General features: G+C 39.9%; 1 pseudogene; it reads right to left on the minus strand.

Annotated features, from left to right (window-relative positions):
* Window positions 1–12,791: 12,791 nt before the first annotated feature.
* On the minus strand, window positions 12,792–14,376 carry LOC147455070 (uncharacterized; annotated as a pseudogene).
* Window positions 14,377–23,947: the final 9,571 nt, after the last annotated feature.

Below are 23,947 nucleotides of genomic sequence, written 5' to 3' on the forward strand. Positions count from 1 at the left end.
TCATTCATCTACTCCAATGACCACAAAAAGAAACATCAATAGATTGCACACACTAATAAAATATCATTCAAAGTTTGTATTATCAAGTAGATTAGAGCTAGTAGATCACATTATCATGAACGTGGAAGCTCTAGAATGAGCAATAGAAAATACATATTTGACCTTTTGTGAAGTAGCACATGTAGTTGTATTACTAGCCTATTGAATGCACGAGAACATATTTGTGTCGATCATGCTATCTTATGATGTGCATTTCAGAGCATTATGCATAATCTTGCAACCTAGAATTTTAAGCCAAAATAACCGAGCGGTCATTAACAAAAGATATATCTTACTTTGAGAGGACTAGAAGATGCAGCTACTTACGTTTATTTCATTCCAGTTTTTTGACATGGTAAAGCTAACCTCTGTTGACATGTAGAAAAATGTTGGAATATTTTTGGTATTTGGACTTTTATATAATGATACAAGTCGGTTATACTAAGCTAGGGTCTAATGTTGTTAGGCCCCTACATAGATACCTAATCAATTAAAACATATGACTAAGCTAGGGTCTAATGTTGTTTGGCCCCTACATAGATATGAAATCAATTAAATCATATGACTGAGAAGATTCATCCATAGAGAGACCCTTGATCCCTCTCTTCCTTCAAGGCTTATCCTTCTTCTTATTTCTTTCATTAATCTCTTTGGATGTCCTTCTCGCCCTAGCTTTTTTTATAGGCATAACATCAACTACATGTGAAGAGTGCAGGGATAGATGCATGCGTGCTTGATATGTTGTGCTAGGAAGGAGAATGCAAAGGGTTTTGGGTGGAGCTCTCAACGAGGATTCAAATGCCTACTACTCCTTATTGATCTATATTACCAATGATATAGGGTCCCCAACTAGGTGATTGGGGCGATTTGATAGTTGGCCTTTCTTTATTCTCAAGTTCCATTGAAGACACCCTACTCCAATTCAATGAAGCAAGGATACGAGCAATAGAAGAGAAGAAGTCCTCTATCCATCGCAGTCATGGGTGTAAGGGTCATACACCACAAGCTAGGTCAATAAATCAAAGGTTATAATGGGAGCTAGGTCTTCATATCACAAAAATAAAATCTCATTGACATACCTATGATTAATAACAAACACAATTTTTTCCATTTTTTAAAAGGCACGAGCGCCACTCATAAATGTGATATGAGACTTATTCTTAACTAATAAGTAGACTTGTGAAAAATACCTGACTAATTGGGTCCACCCATCTTATGAGTTAGCCGCTACCTGTGGACTTTCTCTATCTAACCAAAGAGACTTTACAAAGGTTTTGTTATTCGCTAACCGCAAAGCCTGCAATCAAAAATTTCCCTATTGCCAACCACTAAGGATACTCGCTCACCGCAAGATACACGTTCTACCAACCATAGATTCTCCACTGACTATGGTATTTCCTTGCTAACCATGAGCTCCATCTGGCAAGAGTATGCCATATCAATAACTTCCTTTTGTAGGTATAACTTTCCATAGAAATCAAACAAGTTTACCCTAGATCAAAAAATTCTTTTGCTTCACGACTCTTTTATCAAAAAATTCTTTCAACTTGATTTTTGAAAAGGCATGCTCGTCTCTTGTAATGATAATCACATTTTTGGTCAATTTAGAACAGAAATCAAACAAGTTTCCCCTAGATCAATAAATTCTTTTGCTTCACGACTCTTTTATCAAAAAATTCTTCCAACTTGATTTTTGAAAAGACATGCTTGTCTCTTGTAATGATAATCACATTTTTGGTCAATTTAGAACATCGTAGGCTTCTCTTACTAAGGTCAACTTATGAATGAACAATGCAAAAATTGATAATTGACTTACCAAGTTAGGAGTAGGTGCAACACCAGCTTGTGGTTGAGAATGGCCTCCAACACCCTCATTCTCTGGTGCGATAGGTTGAGGATTCATTGGAGGTTCATGCACGACATTGAAGCTTTGTGTTCTCTTCCTTTTGTGGACATTTCTCACGCAGTACAAAGAGAAGATAAAAGGGTGTAATACTAGAATCAATCGGAACCATATGGTTGTTAGTTACAACAAAGAGATATGTTTATAAACAACTAAATTATCTAAGCATACAATTCTAGTGCGAGTTTTATGCATCCACTTATCTAAGAACACTTCCTATTGCCTACACAACCTTACGTAGGAGGGGATTCATGCTTTACACTCCACATCCAAGTGATAAAAAAGAGGGTATTTAGTGAGAGATAATAACAAGACGGACGGCGATTGAGGTAAAGAAAATCACACAAAAACAATGGATTCTACTCCCTAATTACTAGTGCACGTATCCACAATACACCCACATATATGCATGCTTAGCTAATCCTAGATATTCTTTTATATGCTTATTTTTCACATGGTTTAGCTTAGGTAGACAGAAAACTCAAGATTAACCCCATATTCTTTTGAGAATATAGACAGCAAGGAGGTTTAACTCAATTGTTGGTTACATTGCGGTTAAGCACTCTCCTGACAAACAATATTGGGTGTTACCATATACATGTGGTAGTGATGTGTGTGAGTACACTTAGGACCGTACGTGCATTTTTCCCTCACTAGGAGGTTCCCCCCCCCCCCGGCGTGCATTGTATATATGCCCATCACTCTAGAGCTATCTATCTTTCCATTGCACACTAAGTAATACACTCTTTGTTGTGTGCCTTGAGCTTCCTTCATCTTGATCTCCAAGCTGTGTATGTTTTCTTGCAACCCTAATGCCAACAATTGGTATCAGAGGTTGCGTCCTCTCGAGTTTAGTCGCTAGCAGCTCCAGCACACATGCCTGCTCACTTTCTTTGATTTTTGTGAGCTTTGGCAAGCATCTGCACATCAAAAAATATATTGGGTAAGCTTGTAGAGCTTGATCTGTTCAAATTTTTTATTCTGACTCATTTCGGCCTCCATTTCCACTATAGGTAGTACTGCACAGGCTCTTTTGTCATTTTATGCAAAAATTTTGTCAGTTCCATTTTCTACATAACAGGTCCCTTACAGTATCCTCCAGTTTGTGCTGTATAACATATGTTGTTCCCGCTTCAGTTCTCCTCTTTTCGAGCAGTTTTCACATCAAGTGTAACATTTTCCATAGCTGACAACAATTCAGATGTGTTCAAGATGTTTACTGCTGAGGATAGAATGGATGGGGACAATTACCCTATGTGGGCTTATATGATACAACATGTCCTTGTGTCTAAGGGTGTCTGGAATATTGTGCAAGGCATTGATGTATGTCCTGGTTCTGAGGATGTAGGTGATGTTGCAGGTTTTGGTGGCAGGGTTGCTGCTACCAGAGTTGTTTTGCCTACGATTGAGCAAGCTTGTTGGGATGTAACAGATACACAGGCTCATGCATTGATCACATTTTAGGTGAATCACACTATTACTCCTCACATTCTCTTGACAAAATCTGTAAAACAGGCTAGTGATATTCTGGCTGGTCTTTATGCAAGTCGCAATGAGGCAAAAATTGCATTGCTGCGTAAAGAGATGGAGTCAAAGATTATGCATGAGGAAGATGATATGGAAACTTTCCTTATTGGTGTTAAGGATATTAATGAGCAACTTATTTCTACAAGCAAAGTCATTTTTGACAGTTTCCTTGTGCAGACTGTTCTTGATGCTTTTCCAAATTCTTACCAGACTTTTGCTATCACTTGGAGACTTATGACCCAAGGAAATCCAGAAGTTGTCAAGTTTGATGCATTATGCACATTGCTATTGCAAGAGACACTTTACAGGAAAAATAGGACTAGACAGCGTGCAGTTGAATAAACCTTTATTACTTCTCAAACAAAGAAAAGGTGGTAACATCAATGTAGCCACTTCTCATGGTTCTTCTACAAGTGGTAAATCACATGTTCCTAATGCTTCTGCTGGCAACAATTCTCTGGGAATTTTGGTAAAAAGGGCAAAAAGAAGATGCATTTCCATTATCGTAAAGCTAATCATCACTTGATCAAGCATTGTCCTAAACTGAATGCTAAGAGGCTAAGAAGAAAGAGGCTGGCTCCACTACAAATGCAGCTATTGTTGAGTCTTCTGTGATTATGATCCTTCTGTCCATGATGCATGCATGTCAGTTGCTACACATTCAAATGTGTGGTATTTTGACACTGGTGCTACAAAGCACGTTACCTCACACCATGATTTGTTTACCTCTCTTGAGTCTATCCCTCAAGGGAATTCAGTTACTTGTGCCAACAATGCCTCTTATCTGGTCCAAAGAGTTGGAAAGATTGTGCTTATTGCTGCAAATGGCAATTCTTTCACACATGTCGATGCATTATATGTAACTGGGATCAAGAAGAATCTTTTGTATGTATCTACACTTAAGACTTGGTCTTGTAGTCAAATTTATGGATGACAGATGTATAGTACATGATCTCAATTTTGGTGATGAAACTGTTGCATTTGGCATTTTATGTCGTGGGTTGTATAAGCTCACTTTGTACGAAAAGTGTGTGCAAAATTTTGCAAATGCAGTTGTGGATCCTAAGGCTATTTTAGATGCAAAACTTTGGCATGCACGTTCTGGGCATCTGAATTTTGATAGTTTGCTATGTTTGCAAAAACCTGATATGGTTGCTTCTTTGTCGTCTCTTGAAACAAACATGTTTGTGAAGGCTGTATTTTGGGTAAGATGCAGCCTTCAAAGTTTCCAAAGAATGGTTCAGTTAGGTGCACATGCAGGTTGTAGCTTGTGCATAGTGATGTTTGTGGGCTCATGCAAAGTCGTCCTTGGGTAATTACCTTTACTTCCTAACTTTCATTGATGATTACTCCAGGCATGCATGGGTGTATCCAATTAAGGTGAAGTTTGAAGTGTTTTTGTGCTTCAAGCAATTTTTGGCTATGGCTGAAAATGTCTTGAAATGTACTATGGGCACCCTCTGTTCTGATTGAGGGGGGGAGTATATGTCTCATGAATTTAATGCATTTTTGGCTAGTCGTGGGATAAAACACCAATGTAAAGTTCTATATATACCTTAGCAAAATGGTGTTTCTCAGAGGAAAAATAGGTCTCTCACAAAAATGGCAAGATGTATGGTCAAAAATCAAGCTTTACCACATTCATTTTGGCTTGGGGCTATTATGTGTGCCACTTATGTACTTAACAGGTGTCCTACAAAAGATTTACACTCTATGACTCCATGTGAAGCATGACATGATAGAAAGCCTTCTATTGAGCACATGCATGTTATTGGTTGTTTGGCATATGCTTTGGTGCCACAAACACAACACAAAAAATTGGATGAGAAGGTTGTTAAATGTATTTTTGTTGGTTATAGTGCTGAAAGAAAAGGTTACAAGTTGTATCGTCCACAAACAAAGCATATCTTGGTTTCATAGGATGTTTTTTTGTGGAAGATTCTGTTCAGCCCTTGTTGTCATGTACTAGAGATGATAATGTAAGCTCGCACGACATTCATGACACTTTTTTGCCTCTTTTCAATGGAGAAATTCCAATGAGGCAAATGTATAGCCTATGGGGGTTTTTGAAAATGTTACAAATCAGCCTATTACTGATGCACATATACATGATGTACTTGATGAGAAAAGGGATGAGAATGAGCAAGCTAGAGGTATGCCTAAATGGCTGGTGCATACTTTGCATGACAGTAAATTGGATGCACCTTTGTCTAGTCGTACTCATTCAGGTTCTCACATCATGCATTTGGTGCATCAGATTTTTATGCTTTGGCTGTGTCAAGTTTATGTGATGTTGAGGAACCTCTATCGTTTGATGAAGCACAAAATTCAAAATATTTGATGGATGCCATGCAATCAGTGTTGGAATTAGGGTTGCAGAGAAACGCACACAGCTTGGAGAAGACGAAGGAAGCTCAAGGCACACAATAGAGAGTGTATTACTTAGTGTGCAATGGAAAGATAGATAGCCCTAGAGTGATGGGCGTATATACAATGCACGGGGGGGAAAACCTCCTAAAGAGGGGAAAAAATGCCCCGGCGGTCCTAGTGTATTCACACACATCACTACCACATGTATATGGTAACAAATCCCCCCTGGAGTGATGCGGTGAACGAGAGCTGGCACATGAGTAAAGGGAAGTGCCATGCCATAAGGACATGATCAGTCCACAAAGGGGAGTAAGCCCAAAGCTTTGCGGAAAGCTTCAAGCTTCTCACAAGACAATGCCTTTGTGAAAAGATCCGCAAGGTTGTCGTGTGTTGGCACATAAGCCAAGCTGATCTCTCCTACTGAGAGCCTCTCCCTGACATAGTGGTAATGCACCTCAATGCGCTTTGTGCGAGCATGAAAAACTGGGTTCCTCGCAACTGCCAATGCGCTCTGACTGTCAGTGTAGATAGTGTTGGCAGTGTCTTTTCCAACACTCAAACCAGCCATAAGGCGTCTGAGCCATACACACTCAACCGTAGCTGTGAAGACTGCCTTATTCTCAGCCTCACAACTCGAAGTGGCCACAGTAGGTTGCTTCTTGCTCAACCATGATATACATGAACTGCCAAGCATGAAACAAAAACCACTTGTGGACACTCGTGTGTCAAAACAACCAGCCCAATATGAGTCCTAAAAAGCATGTAAGTCTGGCAGCAATGATCCCCCCTTGGGATAAAACAAGCCAAGATGTAAAGTGCCACTAAGGTAGCGGAAAATCCTCTTGACAGCCTGCCAATGCTTAGACCCTGGGCTATGCATAAATCTGCTGACATGTGAGACTGCAAACTGAATATCTGGTCTCGTCTTGCATACATAAATGAGGCAGCCAACCGCAGTCTGGTAAAGAGTGACATCAGCAGGATCTCCAACATCATGTAGACTCAACTTCAAATCTGTTTCCATGGGAGTGGCAATAGGTTTGCAATCCTCAAGTCCACATTTACATAGCAATGTCTCTATGTAACTTTTCTGACACAAGGCAATTCCACCATCACACTGCTTAAACTGTATACCCAAGTAATGATGCAACAGCACCAAATCTTTCATCTTGAAAGTAGCATTCAAATCAGCCTTAAATTCAGCAATATGTCTCTCATTTGGTCCAGTGATCAGCAAATCATCGACATAAAGAACTACAATGAGAAGTACATCACCCTCACGCTTTACATACAATGTGCTTTCTGTTGGACTGTTACGAAAGCCTCGTTTAACCAAATGAGTGTCAGCTTTCTCATACCAAGCATGAGGAGATTGTTTCAACCCATACAAAGCCTTCTTACATCTGCACACTTTGTCCTCTTGTCCTTTTATGACAAAATCGAGAGGCTGCGTTACATAAACTTCCTCAAATATGTCACCATTCAAGTAAGCAGTAACAATGTCTGATTGATGTACATCCCAACCAAAATGAGCTGCCAATGCACATAGAAAACGCACAGTAGTCATACGACAAGTGGGAGCAAAAGTCTCTTCATAATCTATGTCTTTTTGTTGTGCATAACCCTTTGCAACAAGTCGAGCATTATGGTGATCGATCTCACCATCCGGCTTGCATTTCAACTTGTAAACCCACTTCGTTCCAATGGCTTTTTTGCCAGGAGACAAATCACATAAAGTCCACGTGTCATTTTCTTCTAAGTTCATCATATTCTGATTGCATGGCAGCCTTCCAATTTTCTGAATTTTGTGCTTCATCAAAAGATAGAGGCTCCTCAACATCATGTAAGCTATACACAACCAAAGCATAACAATCTGGTGCATAAGATGCATGGCGAGAGCCTGAACGAGTACAACTAGACAAAGGTGCATCCAATTTACTGTCATGCAAAGTGTGCACCAGCCATTTTGGCATACCTCTAGCTTGCTCATTTTCAGCCCTTTCCTCATCCAGTACATCATGTACATCTGCATCAGTAATAGTCTGCCCCGACGGTCCTAGTGTGTTCACACACTTCACTACCACATGTATATGGTAACAATCAGAATATGATACACTTATAGAAAATGACACATGGAATTTATGTGATTGGACTCTTGGCAAAAAGGCCGTTGGTAGGAAGTGGGTTTACAAGTTGAAACGCAAGCCAAATGGTGAGATTGATCGCTATAAGGCTCAACTTGTTGCAAAGGGTTATGCACAACAAAATGGCATAGATTATGAAGAGACTTTTGCTCCCACTTGTCATATGACTACTGTGCATTTTCTATGTGCATTGGAAACTCATTTTGGTTGGGAGTACATCATACAGACATTGTTACTACTTTCTTGAATGGTGACATATTTGAGGAAGTTATGTAACGTAGCCTTAGAGTTTTGTTACTCTTGCTCTCTATCTCTTTTACATTCATCCTCTATCTCTTTATATAAGCTTTTGGGGTGCGTTATTCTTGGCACACACTTGTTGGATCCTACTTGCGTATCACTATTTTTGGCTTCAAGTCTCTTGCATCACTGCTTTTCGCGTAGTCAACCACGGCCGACCTCTGTTTTTAGCTATGAGTTCACATCAACCTCTCTTTTTGGAGTTCTTTTCTCTGGCTTATCCGAGAGCCACAAAATAATCCACCCCACTTTCCTAAAAGTAAGGTCTTTAGAACCTTCTCTTTATTCCTTAAAATACAAAACATAGACTTAACATAACTTGCGCATAGAATGTCCGATTTTAGAACGGATTATTTTGGACAACTCTCCAATTATTAATACACTTAAAAATGCTCCAAAGCTTAGAATAAGGACCTTGAGTGGAAAGAAAATTTATCGATAAAATTTGGGGTACATTACATACTCCCCAATTTAGAAATTCGAGGCCTCATCTCGAGAATAAGTGAGGGTAGTCCTTTTTTAAGATGGTTTTATCTTCCCGTGTTGCATGTTTCTCAGGATAGTCTTGCCACTGAACAAGGTGTTCTCTGAGAATTTTATTCCGAAGGACTTTCTCTCAAGATTCAAAAATTCTAGAGGGTTGGAGCTTTAGGTGGGCATGACAATTTGTTCATCATCGAGGAGTTGGTCATCACTAGGATGTAGGGTTTCAATAAGTTTACATGGAACACATCATGGACTTTGATATGATTTGGCAACTTCAACATGTAAGCTTGAGTATCTATACACTTGGTTACTTCATGAGGACCACAATAGTGTGGGCTAAGCTTCTTGTACTTCCCAAGTGATAAATTACTTCTCTTTGGGTGAATCTAAAGAAAAACTTTTTCTCCTTCCTTGAATCTTCTTGTGGATCTCTTACCATCAGCATAGTACCTTTGGCAATCCGGAGTTGCTTGAATATCCTTTTGAATGGCCTTTATATGGTTTTCCATCTCTTCAAGTATCCTCTTAGACGCTTCAATTATTATGGTAGGATTTGAAAAGTTGGGTACGAGACACATTCTTGACCATACATGGCACAAAATAGGGTTACTCCATTGCAAAATTTTATTTATTTACTTATTATTTTTGCAAGAGCAAGTTCGCTTGTGGTGTTTTTGTTCGGGGGGGTGGGGGATAATCTCTCTCTCTTAGCCCTTCTCCTTTGGACCTCTCCTTTACTCCCCCTCCATCTACTTCTCCCTCCCTCCATCCTCCTCCCTCTCCTATCCTTCTCTAAGTGTACTAGTACACGAAAGTAATTTTAGCGCTTTAGTTTCTACTAATAATTTGTTTGTTAAAAGTTGTATTTTATTTGAAGATTCTATGCATTTTCACAAATGAAATTGCCTTTGTGTGTGTGTGTGCGCACGCGCACGCGCGCATGAGTGTGAGAGAGAGAGAGAGAGAGAGAGAGAGAGAGAGAGAGAGAGAGAGAGAGAGAGAGAGAGAGAGAGAGAGAAGAACACAAGAGAAAAAATAGAGGTGCAAAGAGAGATAGAGAGAGACACCCAATGATAGTGGGAGTGTGAGATGGATGGGCTAAGGGACAGAGGAAGAGAGTTTTGAAAAGGAACGAGAGAGAAGTGTTGATGCGACCACCATGAATAGTTTTTCAAGTGTTGTAACCAATAGGAAATCATTGATATGGGTGTCATTGTGACTCTTTTGGGAAGAAGTAAAAAATTGGTGTGTGCAGTAGCAAGGGAAGAGGGAAAGGGAGAGAGACAAATTGAGAGATAGATAGATAGATAGATTTTATTATCTTCCTTGGAGGTCAAATGTGACCTATGGGACTAGAGTTACATGTGATGTAGTATGTGTACGGCAAATGAGTGACCCTAGATGATCCAAAATTGTGGTGATGAGAGTCGTAATGGAGAGCCCACACTGTGGCTGGGAGAGGAAAGTGTGTAGGTCTAAGTCATGGCTGAAAACGTGAGAGTAGCAAGTTTGGATGTGACCAAAATTTGAGCACTCTAGTAGTATGTGGTACTCATGCTCTCGAGCTTGCAGTGATCATAGTGTGCACAATCAATTTAACTCTTCTCCATTGCCGCAATGCCCTGTCTTGCATCGAAGGGAATGGGAGCTAAGCCAAATGGCTACGATAGTGTGTATCACCGACAAGGGGATAGGCTCAAGCATGTAAGTGTGAGTACGGTTTCCACTTTCAGCAAAGAACATGGTTTTGTAGTTGGGGGCAATATGGGTGGTGTAATGTATGAAGCGTGACCCACCGGATTCCTCCCAAGCCATAATACATTGGCATTGTAGAAAAGCTTCATTCACGTGGGAGTCAATTGAAGCATCATGTAGCAAGTGTAATGCATCCCATCTCCCAAACCACTTCTTTATATCTTGCATCCATCCCGTGCTCAAGATCTTGCTTTTATGCATTTTATATATATATATATATATATATATATATATACACACACATATACATTTATTTATTTATATAATATTTCCTTCCTCCCCCCCTCTCTTTGTCAACCCTCTCCCTCTCTCTCCCTCCCTCCCTCCCTCCCTCTCTCTCTCTCTCTCTCTCTCTCTTCACCATACTCACAAGTGAGAGCTCACTTGTGAAGAGAGAGAGAGAGAGAGAGGGAGAGAGGGAGGGGGGGACTCTCTCTTCACCATGCTCACAAGTGAGCGCTCACTTGTGAGCATGGTGAAGAGAGAGAGAGAGAGAGGGAGAGAGGGAGGGGGGGAAGGGGAGAGGGGGGAGAGAGAGAGAGAGAGAGAGAGAGAGAGAGAGAGAGGAGGGGGGGAGGCTAGAGGAAGGGAGAGAGAGGGAGGGGGAGGATATATGTGTGTGTGTGTGTGTGTTTGAAATAAAAATCCTAACGATAGTTTGTTTATACAAACAATTGAACCATACAATGGAGTAGATCATACTTTACATATGGATAAGGGTAATGATAAATGTACAAGGACATTGACAATATACCCAAAATATACGTTACATGTATATAAAACCCCGTCAAATGTTTTTTTTAATAGTTTACATTAGCTTTAACCTCAACTGAATGAGAAAATGTTTGATGTAGATATTTCTTTCTCCAGGTATTGCTATTGATTTGATCCACTTTGAAGATATCCAATCCATAGAGACAAACCTCCACTAGAGGGGTTTTGACACATCTTTATCATGTACTCCACAACTCTTTCCATGCCCATAACCTCAATTGGAAGAGATCCTGACTCAAGAAGTATGAGCATATATGGTGTTTGTGTCTTAACTTGGAAAAAGCTTGTATGAAAAGACTTTTAGACATTCTCAAACTCTTTCCAAGTAGACTTTGAGATGCTCCCGCCCCACACTTCAAGTCCATAAAGAACAATTGGTGTCACCAATGTGTCAAAAAGATACTTTTTGAGAACCCAACACTTGATGTTTCCCGCATTACACATGTTCTCAAATGCATAGTACGCTCTCTTTCCCGCTTCCAAACGACGCATAGCACATTCATGCCACTTGTGATTGGCCAGAACCTCGTATCTTTTTGAGAACCCAACACTTGATGTTTCCCGCATTACACATGTTCTCAAATGCATAGTACGCTCTCTTTCCCGCTTCCAAACGATGCATAGCACATTCATGCCACTTGTGATTGGTCGGAACCTCAAGGCCAAGGTACTTAAAGCTCTCAACAACTTCAAGTGCCTCATTGTTGTACACAATGCATGGCTTCTCCTTTGTTGGGGTTCAACAACACAAGAATCTCTCTCACACGCATGCTCTCAAACAGAGAATAAACACTCACTCCATGATTAGAGTCAGCAAATAGAACATAGAGAAAAGATCAGATAGAGAAAAGAACACCATGGCTAAAGCTTCTCTCATATTCCCCTACTCAGAAGTCGTCCCAATACAAGTGCTAACTGATGGTTATAATTGTCCAACCCAAAAATGTTCCTTACATAAAATATTAGATTCAACAAAATCCGAGCTAACCAAAATCCAACCCAACAATGTTCTGACTCAGCGAATAATCCAACTGAGCAATATTGAGACTCAACAATAGTCAGAGTCAACAAATATTTGACTGGCCAAATATCAGACTCAGTAACATTCAGAGTCAGCAATATTCAAAGCAATATCCCAATTTCAGACTCAACGTATAATATCTAGTCAACACATGGCACGTCTCGATGGTGGATTTCGTAGAAATCCGACTCGGATCCACACATCCCTTGATCAAAATCAAATGCCTTATCCTGTTTTCTAAAAATCCATAGGTCCTATATAGAATAAAGTATAGTGCCTGGAACCTAATCCAAGATATACAAATACACCATACAACACTATGACAAACTCAATGCTAGGATCTTCATATGAAGCAAAGTGTAGTGCCTGGTACTTAAACCAAGATACACAAAATACATCATAGATAGAAACTAAACATCGCCCAAACTTTTCCCAAGGGATCATATCACATGAGAGCTCATAAAAAATAGACTTATGAAACCAAAACTGAATAAGTATGTCCATTCTCCAAGAGCATGAAGTAAACATTAGCAGAATCAACCTCTGAAACATGAGAATCTAATTTTGAAAATAAGGTTTTCGCAATCTAAGCACCAAACCCTGAATATCCTCTTTAAAATTCTGAGTATCCACTGCCTTTCCATTTACAAAATGCTCCTATGTAATACCCACTGCTGCAACTGATTGACTTTCCATTTTTGATGGATTTGATGTATTGCTGCCTTTTTGCATTGTGAACTTTCTGTCATTACATTGAAAATTTTCCAAGTCCAAATTTTCAAAATCAAATCATCCTCCGTATTTTTCAAAATCAGATCATCAACTTGTAAAAGGCACATTCCACCTAATCCAATCGTTAAGACATGAACATTCCTGTAATGTATTCTTCTTTGCCCAGTTTGCAACTCCAAAATCTGTAGCACATAAAATCCTGAATTCTGATAAACCACCATCCATATATGATAGTCCATCCTGTAAGAATCCACTTCTACTATCTCATCAGCTTTAAAACACACATCTTCCAACAAAAGTATGCTTTGATTGAGAACAACTTGTCCCATCAATTTCAGAATGCACATCCATTGATATTTCATCATTTTGCATCTCAAAGATCATTGCATGCTCCACAAAACCTGTTAAACCTGTTTTATACTCCTCAAAGACTTGCTCTTGACATTCCTCATGCTCAATCTGATATGTGAGACCTTTTCATGACTCATCCCGATTTAGATTGGAACAACAATCAATATGCTTCTTAAAATTCTCTGCAGCTGAAGCATAACCTTGCTTGATATCGAACTGTGACATCAAAACCTGTCCTTCAAAACATTCAAAACCAAAATTCTGATTCACTTGATCATCCGCAACATTTGACATAATGGTCTGATTTTTCGTCTAAATTTGTCGATGATCAAAATCAGCATCAGTAAACTCCTTCAATGCTCCTTCAAGAGCTTTTGGAAACATTTTCACATGTAGGGATCCTTTTGGTGGAGACTCTTCTTGAACTGATATATTTTCCAAAATTTCCTCCTCAACAAATCTGATTTATAGCAATTCCTCCAGTGCATTCATCTCACTATCCACCTCTTCAAGTGGGCTTTGAATAACATGAACAACATCATGGTTATGTATGACATGTTTCTCCTCACAAATAGGGTAACGACATTTTTTATATGCAAACAACATAAGTTTAAGCAATGGATCTTCCTCTTTCACTCCATGGGTATACACTAGTGGTAGGTTAAGGGTATCTAGGGGCTCTTCTAGGCTCTTTTGGCCAACCTCCTTTTGCACCTCCTTTTCCTCTATCTTTGGTATCCCTACTTGGTGGATTACAGGCTCCATTCCCCATCCATCATCGTCATCATCATCACTCGAATCCCCTTCAAACTCATTCTCATATGCATCCCTCAGCTTCTCACACGCTTTTTGCAACTTGTAAACCTTCTACTAGAACATGATTTTCGCCTATCCCCTTTAAGATCATCTAGCCATTTATATGCATTCTCCAAGTCATCTTCAAAATCATCTAGCTTCTCTAAGGCTCTTTCCATTTTGTTATAGAAAGTTGCTTTATGCAATTTGTGGCTAATTTTATGAAGTTTTGTGCACAAATCTACCATGCACCACTTCCTACAAGCATCTCTCTTTGAGAACTCATCAACTACACAGGGACAATTATCCACTTCATGATTCTTACTCATGCAAACCTCACATTTCTCTTTCTTCCTTTCACCCCCCATAACATTCACTTCATTAAAATACAACAATCATGTTTAGCCCTCAAGATCGGTGCACCACACCAATTCGAGACCCATTAAATTCGCTAAATGAAGAGCCACAGATGCTGTATCGGGATCCGCTTAGTCCATTTGATTGGCTGCTTAAGTTGATTGGGATATTTTAGTTTAGTAATGTATTTATATGTTTGAAAAAATTCAGTAAAGGATACCATTGTTGAGTTTGTTTGCTTCGACAGATCGGATTATCAACATCAGATTTAGCATCAAATTTCTTTGTCTGATTTCAAGAAATTGTTCTTTTGCCCCTGCAAAATCATCCAAATTTTTGCCATTTTGCACAGTCTGAATCTGTGCAGCCTAAATCTACAACACCTTGTTGAATGTGTGCAACCTGAATCTGCAACACCTTGTTGAATCTATGCAACCTAAATTTGCAGCACTTATAGCAGTAAAATCTGAAATTTGAATCTGTGGTAACGCTTCTAATCAAACATGATCTGCTCCTCCTAAATTTTTGCTCCTTAGTCTAACAATTTCTCCTTCGGGATAGGTTCTTTCATAGCATCATTACTCTTGTGAAACACAAACATCGATCTCGAATGTTAACACAGAAGGTAATCAGACCCATCAGACATACCATTATAGTATGTAATCAACAAGCCAAGAATGTCAGACACAACACACAAAAAATTGCAGTAGGGTCACCAAATGTGTTGGAGAAACCTTCAATGGACCAGCGGGATTGCCAAATGTATTGGGGTTCAACAACACAAGAATCTCTCTTTCACACATGCTATCAAACAAAGAATAAACACTCACTCCATGATCAGACTCAACAAAAGACATATTCAGATAACTTCAGAGTCAGCAAACAGACTCAGAACTCATCCCAATACAAGTGCTAGCTAATGGTTATAACTGTCCAACCCAAAAAATGTTCTTGACATAAAATATCAGAGTCAACAAAATCTGACCTAGCCAAAATCCGACCTAACCAAAATCCAACCTAGCAATATTCCGACCCAGCAATGCTCTAACTCAGCAAATAATCCGACTCAGCAATAATCAGAGTCGCCAAATATTTGGTTAACCAAATATCAAACTCAGTAATATTCAAAGTCAGCAATATTCCGAGCAGCATCCCAATTTCAGACTTACCATATAATATCCAGTCAACACCCTTATGGTTGGTTTTCACAAGAATAACCTTTGTTTTGGATTCAAACACAATTAAAAGTTCTAAAGGACAACAATAAGCTTTTGTGCATCCTCTAAAGTGGGTAGGTGTTAAAAGCACTACATCATCCACATACAACAAAAGCATGATTACTGTATTGCAAAAAATAGTGGCCTCTTCAATGCCTTCTTCTTGCATAAAGTCAAGTACCATTTTTTCCAATTGATTGATGCATAGACTAAAGAGGGGGGGAAGGGAAGAGAGAGAGAGAGAGAGAGAGAGAGAGAGAGAGAGAGAGAGAGAGAGCAAAGAAAGTTTGATTGACAACAACAGCTCAATAGGAAATGTCAAAATCATTGTTGCTTGGTGCTGACAATCAAGAGGAGGAGGCGATTAGCGAGTCTTTTTGGAGCCGAGACATAGAGACCATTGTGAACCTGTGAATCGTGACACGTGTGTGTGCGTGTGCATATATATATATATATATATAGAGAGAGAGAGAGAGAGAGAGAGAGAGAGAGAGAGAGAAAATCAAGGTGGAGCGATAACAGGATCGGAATACAAATTGTCAAAATCATTGTTGCTAGGTGCTGACAGTCAAGAGGAGGGGGCAATTAGCGAGTCTTTTTGGAGCCAAGACATAGAGATGGGTATGTCGAAGATGTGTACCATCAAGGTGAGCCTTTTGCAAAATAAGCTTGGAGTTGATAACCTTGATAACAATGAGAGTGTGGCCGCATGTACTTGGGTGTAGTTGATCTACTTATATGAAGGTTGGCTTGCTTAGAGTGATTCTAGGTGTCATTGTCACGGGACACCCTCACTGTTACATGTTCATTGGGTGGGGACACGGTGTCACACCAATGCGCCTTTCCTCTTTCAAATCTTTTAGCCAAGTGTCTCCCTACAACCAAGTTCCTGCTCTCTTTCTTTCTCAATCTCTCATGAATCAAATGAGACCAAGCTCAAAGCCTTCTGTGAAACCAAATGCAACCTTCTAAGACTCTAGACTTATACAGCCACCAACTCATGTCAACGCATTGCACTTTGAATTTTGCAATCAACATTTTTCTCTATTTTATTATTAAATCAACATTCAGCACTACATTGTGCCCAATTCGAGTCTCTCTCTCTCTCTCTCTCTCTCTCTCTCTCTCTCTCTCTCTCTCTCTCTCTCTCTCTCTCTCTCTCTCTCTCTCTCTCTCTCTCTCTCTCTCTCTTTGTGTTCTTCTATCTCTAAAAATTTCTTTAAGAATTCACAGATTTAGCCATGTCGATATCTTTGACTGACGCAAAATGCCCCTAAAAATAAAAAAAGTACACTAATGCTTCAAAGAAATTTTGAAAGATAATAGAGGAGTTTCGAACTCCTGACACAAGAGAGAAGAAGAAGAAGAAGAGTATTTTAATGTCAGAGGAAACTAGAGAGAGAGAGAGAGAATATTAACATCACAAGGGACAATTACAAGAGACCTCAGATTTATCTAAAAAGTCTTGAACTTGAGACATGTTTTTCAAGTGGAATCTTGGATAATTTCAAAACAAGGGTGATCAATGTAATCCGCGCGCACACACACACACACACACACACACACACACACACACACACACACACACAGAGATTTTATTATCGTCCTCAGAGGTCAAATATGACCTATGGGACCAAAGTCACATGTGATGTAGTATGTGTGTGGCTGATGAGTGACTCTCGATGCTCCAGAATTGTGGTGATGAGAGTCACAAAGAAGAGCACACATTGTGGTTGGGAGAGAAAAGTGTGTAGGTCTAAGTCAGGGCTAAAAATGTGAGGGAAGCAAGTTCGGATGTGACCAAAAGTTGAGTGCTCTAGTAGTGTGTGTTACTCAGACTCTCGAACTTGCAATGAGCATAATGTGCACAATTGATTTGCCTCTTCTCCATTGCCCCAACGCTCTATCTCACACAGAAGGGAGTGGGAGCTAAGCCAAATGGCTGCAATAGTGCGTATCACTGACAAGGGGATAGACTCAAGCATGTAAGTGTGAGTACGGTTTTCCCTTTCAGCGAAGAACATGGTTTTGTAGTTGGGGGAAATATGGGTGGTGTAATGTATGAAGCGTGACTCACCGGATTCCTCCCAAGCCATAATATATTGGCGTTGTAGAAAAGCTCCATTCACTTGCAATTCAATTGAGGCATCATGTAGAAAGTGTAAGCATCCCATCCCCCAAACCACTTCTTTATGTCTTGCATCCATCACGTGCTCAAGATCTTGCTTTTATGCGTCTTTTGAACTTTTTTTCTTGCTTCCCATGCGATTGTAGGAAGTCGATGTGAGGGGTTTTGACACATCTTTATCATGTACTCCACAACCCTTTCCATGCCCATAACCTCAATTGGAAGAGATCCTGACTCAAGAAGTAGGAGCATATATGATGTTTGTGTCTTAACTTGAAGAAAACTTGTAAGAAAACGCTTTTGGACATTCTCAAACTCTTTCCAAGTAGACTTTGAGATGCTCATGCCCCACACTTCAAGTCCATAAACAACAATCGGTGTCACCAATGTGTCAAAAAGATACTTCTTGAGAACCCAACACTTGATGTTGCCCGCGTTACACATGTTCTCAAATGCATAGCACGCTCTCTTTCTCGCTTCCAAATGACGCATTGCACATTCATGCCACTTGTGATTGGCTAGAACCTCAAGGCCAAGGTACTTAAACCTCTCAACAACTTCAAGTGTCTCATTGTTGTACACAATGCATGGCTTCTCCTTATGGTTGGTTTTCAAAAGCATAACCTTTGTTTTGGATTCATTCACATTCAGCCCACTATGCAAGCAAAAGTTCTCAAGGACAACCATAAGCTTTTGTGCATCTTCTAAATTGTGTGCTATAAGCACTACGTCATCTGCATACAACAAAAGCATGATTACAGCATTGCAAATAGTGACCTCTTCAATGCCTTTCTTCTTGCATAAAGTCAAGTACCATTTGTTCCAATTGATCGATGCATAGACCAAAGAGAGTTGGTGAAAACAGGCATACTTGTTTAACCCCAATAGTGATTGCAAATTTTTTTGAAATTCCTCTTCCCATGCATAATTGACACATCACCTTCTCATAGATTCGAAAAACCGTAAGCATAAACTCACTTGGCAATTGGTGTTCTTCCATCCCTCTCCACAAATGGTTATGTGGAATCATATCAAAGGCTTTCTTAAAGCCCACAAAACAATAATACAATCGCTTGCCTTTCAACCGACTTTCCTCCATGAGAACATGAAGAGTGACAAGATGATCAATGGTGCTATGACATCGACAAAAACCTGCTTGTCCTTTCACACGTTGGTCATTCTCTTCAGCCCAATCACTCAATTTCATCTCCATTATGCACCCAAATAACATTTCCATAAGTCTCGTAGTTGTTAACATTCTTTACATCCCCTCCTTTATGCAAAGGCTAATTAGTACTCCAATCATAAGTCGCACCATGTTGAAGTGCAAGGTTGAACATATCACACATCTACTCATGCGTGAAATCTCTTGTCCATTTAATCATCTCCGGATTGATACCTTTAAGATCTCTCGCTTTGCGATTGGCCAAACTTTTCAAGCCTACCGTATATATCCTCAATAGTGAAAAAAAGAGAGCATACATGGGAGCGAACCATAAAATGGCATTTTTTCAGCATTCGGTTGCTCTTATAGTTGCCTACAATGTGTGTACATATCCACAAGACTCAAGTTATCAAAAATTTATCAACCTGCTTCCAAAATCTTTCACATGCATGTGCCTTCTCTTGGACTTGGAAAAATTGTTGATCTTCTTCTCTTCTTTTGAATCAATGCCTTGTATGTATGCAAATGACTTTGATAGTTGTATTTATCCATAGTTGCATCAACCTTTATCAAGGACTTTCGAGTATCTTGACATTCTTTATCAAACCACCTTTTGCGTGGTCTATCCTTGTTGATACCATGGACATCCTTTGTGGCAAAGCATTCTTTGGCACAAGAACAAATAACTTTCTTGAAAGCTTCCCATTTAGTTTCCAATGGTGCGTCATATTGAAGCTTTGTCATCCATATCTTTTTCTCAACCATTTCAATGTACATTGGTGCTCGTTTGAAATCTATACATAGTGATAACTTCTCTCCACATGCAAGGTCAATACATAAGGTCCGATGGTCTGATTCCAAGGTCCATTGGCCAAACATAAAACTCTTGATACATGATGGCTTCGGAGAGTAGCATATAGTCAATCACACTATCTCCATTATATTTTATACATGTAAATCCTTTGGTTCCACTCCACAAAGATACACCATTGGCAATGAGTATACCCTTGCTATTACACATGTGTAAAAGTAACTTTGCATAGTGATCCGGCTCTTTCTCATCCATTGAAGTACAATCATACAAGTGAAATTCCTGTAACTCCCTTGAAATTTATGGCATATCAAATTGTTTTGAGTATCATGTTGGAATGTTTTTGTGAGTGCATTCATATCCCCAAAGACAATGACATCACCTTCGCCTTTGAAATAAGCAATGTCCTCTTCTAAATCAAAAAATGATTGATCTCTATCCATGTAAGCATAAAAGGGAGAATCATGACGAGAAATGTAGCAATTGGCTACAAAAATGGGTGCTATTTTTGATGTCAGAATTTTCACCCATACATAATGTTTGTACTTGTCATCTTTCACAATTGATACAAAATCTTCCAATCCTTTCTTAACCATACATACTACCTCTCCTTGACCTCTTTGTTGCTCGAGATACTTTGACCACACCAATGAATGTACATTATAATCCTCCAAGCCGTTAATCCTTTGTGTATCATGCTCCCAAGTTTCAACCAGGAGTACAACATCGACTTTGCTTGTTAGTTCATCAATGCCAAACTCCGCGTTCCATGGGTATCCATTGCAATTCCAAAAGCATAATTTCACTTGTAAGTCGGCCTCATAGGCGCACATTCCTATTTGCTCGAGGGACTTACTGTTGGGTATGCAAGCCCAATGTGTGTCTAGCCTGTGGGAAGCTCCCCTTTTATGAAGCATGCAAGTAGCTTCAGTTAGAGTCCAAGTTATGCATGTAAAGTTTGTCTTTTATATTGTAAGTGTTTACAAAGGATTTCAATACAACGAATATAGTGTGTTATTCTGTCTTCTGAGTACCAAGTATCTCTCTCCATCTCGCTCTCGTTCTCTGCACACCGCACCTCCTCACCATGGCACTTCTCAGGCTTCACCCCCCTTAGGCCTGCAACCCCAACAACTGGTATCAGAGCTTGTGCTCTGGACCTTGGCAAGCTTGAGTTAATACAGCATGTGCAGGAGTCGCCGCTTGTAGAGGGGGGACGAAGCTTGTTGACCTGCATGAACGCGAGTCTAACCACCCTCAATAGGGGCGCGTTGGGTGAGACGACCAACTCGACACACGATCTCCTGCCAATTTTGCCTTCCCAACCTGCTACATCCCGTAAGCTTCTTCGGCATCGCTCTGTTTGTCTCCAACAGAAAATCGTCAACTGGTTTTTATTTCCCACTTTCTTTTAAATTAGCCAACCTAATTAATCCTTTAAGCCAGTGGACACTCACACCCTCAAGTTTCGAGCTCGATGCTCCATCAAGATGGCCATGGTACTGGTGTGCACACGCAACATAATCACAGCCCTCTACGTTTGCGATTACTAAGACCTAGCTACTTCTTCTCGGCGTCCCCTAGCTCAACCCTTACTCTCTTCCGAAGGTCCTTTCATGCGTTGTTCTCAGTAAAATACTCACAATCACAAATTCAATGGACATCTGGAAGAAGGCAAAAGCCTGTTGATTTGGTGAAAAGTGTCCAACAAATACGAAGGGAGTCACCAGCAGGTTTATTGGGTAATGAGAAGATGGAGGAGCTTAGAGCCGATGTGATCACTGAACTTGTCAAAAGGTTGGAGGATCTTAGGAAAGTTGGGAATGAGTTCCGACAAAAACAAAAATATATGTATGCCAAATCCGTTCGCATCGAGCTCGAAACTTGAGGGTGTGAGTGTCCTCTAGCTCAACCCTTACTCTCTTCCGAAGGTCCTTTCATGCGTTGTTCTCAGTAAAATACTCACAATCACAAATTCAATGGACATTTGGAAGAAGGCAAAAGCCTGTTGATTTGGTGAAAAGGGTCCAACAAATACGAAGGGAGTCACCAGTAGGTTTATTGGGTAATGAGAAGATGGAGGAGCTTAGAGCCGATGTGATCACTGAACTTGTCAAAAGGTTGGAGGATCTTAGGAAAGTTGGGAATGAGTTCCGACAAAAACAAAAATACATGTATGCCAAATCCGTTCGTTCACTGGTTGAAATACAGCTAGCAATGAGGCAAAGTGATGAAGAACACGAAGATCTCTTCAAAAATGTGGTAAAATACTTCAAAATTGTTGTTACCTCTCCAGTGTCATAGTTTTATTATGGTTTTTTTCTACAATCAACATCATTATCTGTCTTCAATTGAAGCATATTTTCTGTTAAAAGCCCTGTTTTTTAACTTGTCAAATGTTAGGTACAGCCATGTCCAAATTTTGTACGGGTTATAGACATTGCCATAGAAAAAGTAAAATGGTAAGACCGCCCTTTTGTTGTTTGGTCGAGTTCTGGTATGTCTCACGCTGATGGTTGTTCGAGGGAAGTACACACACATACACCTATGCTATAGTCAAGGGGAGACTTCTACTCATGGTTTCAGGTGATTGGACTATGCCATGGTCTGTCTGTCTCGAGTCCATTGTCAGTGGTTTGGGCTTGAGGGGAGGGTTGGTTGGTATGCAAGCCCAGTGTGCATCTAGCCTGTGGGAAACTCCCCTTTTATGAAGCATGCAAGTAGCTTCAGTTGGAGTCCAAGTTATGCATGGAAAGTTTGTCTTTTATATTGTAAGTGTTTACAAAGGATTTCAATACAATGAATATAGCATGCTATTTTGTCTTCTAAGTACCGAGTCTCTCTCTCTCTCTCTCTCCATCTCGCTCTCGTTCTCTGCACACCACACCTCCTTGCCATGGCTTTTCTCAGGCTTCAGCCCCCTTAGGCCTACAACCCCAACACTTGCTTCCTCCTTGGGTACATTTTCTTCGTGAGAGGTCTCCTTGTTTTTCTTATTCCTCTCCTCAACACTTGCTTCCTCCTTGGGTACATTTTCTTCGTGAGAGGTCTCCTTGTTTTTCTTGCCTTGCAAAGCATATTTTGTTTCTTAATAGCGCGATCTTCACGTATAGTGCGATCTTCATGTATAAAAATTTTTGTATCCCTCAAATATGTCCAACTATTATCAAGGATAATCTTTTGTTTGGTCTCATCCGACATGGCGAATACAATTGGCCGTTCTCCTTAGCGAGGAGCTCCTTGCTTACCCACTCTATGTACTCCATAGACCATAACTATGGACATGCCAAAGTGGGTTTTGAAGAAATCTTCGATAACAATGGCAAGAGAAATAGGTGTCTCTAACTTCTGTTCGGGAATTCCACGAATAACAATGTTCCTAGAACGTTGCTCCTGTTCTTTCAACTCTTCCACATCCACATTCTCAACACTCTTTGTTTGAGCCATAGTTTGATTGAGGGAGAAATTAGAAACCACATTGTTACCAAATACATCAGCCCAAGATTTGTTTGTATATACATTTTTCATGTCACATACATCTCATATCATGGTGTCAAATTTATCCTCTTTCAATACATGGTCATGCTCTACTTTGCTCATGCACTCCTTCAAAGCATTCAAGTCCACAAGAGAGCGTTTACATTCCTTGAATTCCTCTTCAAGTTGCATTAAACGTGTTGTTTGCATCTCAAGTGTCCTCTTGAGATTCTCATTCTCAATCACAAGAACCCTTAGCGTGCCATTCTCCATTGCAAGTGCCCATAAGTCTTCACCTTGTTTGTTTACAGTCTCTTGCAACAATACCAAGTATGCCATGATCATGGTTTTCGATGTCGTTGGTTGAGTATCTCCACACTTAGGAGATTTTGGATCATTTTCTACAATGGTTGTGGACCTTGTTGAAGAAGAAGAACCCTTGTGAGCGCCGGAAGACATTGTATGTAAAATAAGAGAAGAGAGTCAACTTTCCTGAACATGTTCACTTCAGAAATGCTGCTACAAAAACGCCTTCCATAGCTCTCAATGTTTTTGTATTTACAATAATGCATAGAGGGTGTTGTGCTCTTCAATT

This window comes from Adiantum capillus-veneris, chromosome 6 (genome assembly GCF_014529385.1).
Source record: "Adiantum capillus-veneris isolate H3 chromosome 6, ASM1452938v2, whole genome shotgun sequence".
NCBI lineage: Eukaryota > Viridiplantae > Streptophyta > Polypodiopsida > Polypodiales > Pteridaceae > Adiantum > Adiantum capillus-veneris.